Source organism: Choloepus didactylus, chromosome 4 (assembly GCF_015220235.1).
Source record: "Choloepus didactylus isolate mChoDid1 chromosome 4, mChoDid1.pri, whole genome shotgun sequence".
Taxonomy (NCBI): Eukaryota; Metazoa; Chordata; class Mammalia; order Pilosa; family Megalonychidae; genus Choloepus; species Choloepus didactylus.
Window position 1 is genome coordinate 169854025 of NC_051310.1, and position 2162 is coordinate 169856186.

Genomic DNA, 2162 nt, shown 5'->3' on the forward strand with positions numbered 1-2162 from the left:
CCATTGGCTCCAGACCAGATGTTTGGGTCAAAATCTATTTCCTTAGTCCAACTGAAATTTATCTTTAGCTAAAAAAGCTAAAGATAAATTTAAATATATATACATATACACAATATTAAAATAAGCCAATTTGTGAAACTAAGACTCACTGTAAAACCAGTGACATGCTTTTGAGATCTCTAAAGTCCTTTATTCTAAGATTACTGCTCTTTAGTAATCAATAGATTAGCACCGTCTGCAGGCACTAAGATTGGTTTCTTCACTCCAAGTTACCAGTAAACTCTTTCTCAGTAACTTCTTTGCATCTAGATATAACTGGCATCTTGGAGCCAGGATACCTACCAGAATAAGCATCTTGCCTGATTCAATGACAAAAACCAAATTCTCCAATTTTAAACACTTTCCTTTTTCCCCATTTCAAACTTCTCTCCAAAAATAAGGACCTCAGCTCAGTTCCAGTATGGTAGGCAGAATAATGGCTCCCTAAAGATGTCCAAATCCTAATCCCCAGAATCTGTGAGTATGTTCCCTTACATGGCAAAAGGAACTTTGCAGATATGACTAAGGTTAAGGACTTTGAGATAAGATTATCTTGGATCTGAATGGGTCCAATCCAATCACAAGAGTCCTTAAAAAGGAGAACCTTTTCTAGCTGTGGTCAGAGAGAGATGGGATGCCTGAAGTGAAGTCAGGGAAATGTGACAATGTTTGTTTTGAAGATGGTGGAAGGGGTCCATGAGCCAAGGAATGCAAGTAGTCTTTAGAAGCTGGAAAAGGCAAGGGAACAGATTCTCCCAGAGAGCCTCCAAAAGGGAACACAACCCTGCCAACACCTTGATTTTAGCCCAGAGAGAACCGTGTCAGATTTCTGACCTCCACTAAAGTTTGTGATAATTTGTCACAGCAACAATAGTAAACTCATATAACCAGTTTCCAGTTTGAAAAATGTATTAGTCCCCAGCTGATTTTTATGGCAATAGTGAATGATACCTTTGAACCTTAATGAATGATTTAGCTCTTTCAAGCTGATGTTATTAGCTCCTCCCACTTCTAGAGTATTCTGCAATGATTCATCCCGCACTTCTCTTCAAATTGCAAAATTCATCTAGTCATTTCATAATATACCATTACCTTAAACATACAATAATCATAACATATATACAGTCAGAATTAGCATGTATATAGTAAGAGGATGATTATAAATGGACAAAGACCTTTTTTTCATGATTAGATTCTATCTCAGACCTCCTTAGGGATTTTGCTCTATCAGTTATCTTCCCTCCATCTAATATCAACCTTTTCTTCAGACTGGAATTTCTACCTTTAGGTTGTGAACAAATGCAAGTCTCTTTCATTGTGAGGGGAAAATTAAGTACATCCCTCTTTACCTTCAACCTTGTTTCTCTTCTTAGCCACCTTTTTAAAAAGGAAACCTACATTTCTTTTTTCTATTTCTTTATTTCTCAACAGTCTGTGGCCTTTATTCCCTTTACCCTCCTAAAACTGATCTTGTTTCTGATCCCCTAATTGCCAAATCCAATAGACTGTCTCCAGGGAAGACTCCACTTTACTCATTCTCCTCCTTTGGACTCGGTGTCAGTTTTCCCTGGTACTCCTCCTGCCCCTCTGGACTGTTCTCAATCTTCTTTGAATCACCTCTTTCTTCTCAACCCATATCCTAAAACCTCGTGTTTCCCAGCATTCTCTTCTCTAATCACTAGAAGCCTTCCCTAAATCAACACCACCTGACTACACTGACTGCCCCCCACAGTCACTAGAATATGAGCTCCTCTAAGTTATTCTTGTTTCTGAGGGACCTCATCACAGCTCCTTGAAGATTTCTGAGATGAGGAGTGACTCGTGAAACTGATATTTTATAAAGATTAATTTGGATGTGGTATGTAGGATTGATTGGATTGAGTAGAACCTGGAGGCAGAGAAACAAATTGAGAAGGCATCACAGAAGTACAAGCACAGCCATGGAAAGGAATATGAACCCAGAGAAATATTTCAAAAAAAAGTATTTTGGGACAGGATTTGATGACACACTAAGGAAGGGAGGGGAAAAGTCAGAGATTACTTAAAGGTTTCAGGCCTGGGAAGAGATTTTACTTAAAGGTTTCAAGCCTGGGTAACTAGAAAGGCAATAGTGTCACTAACAA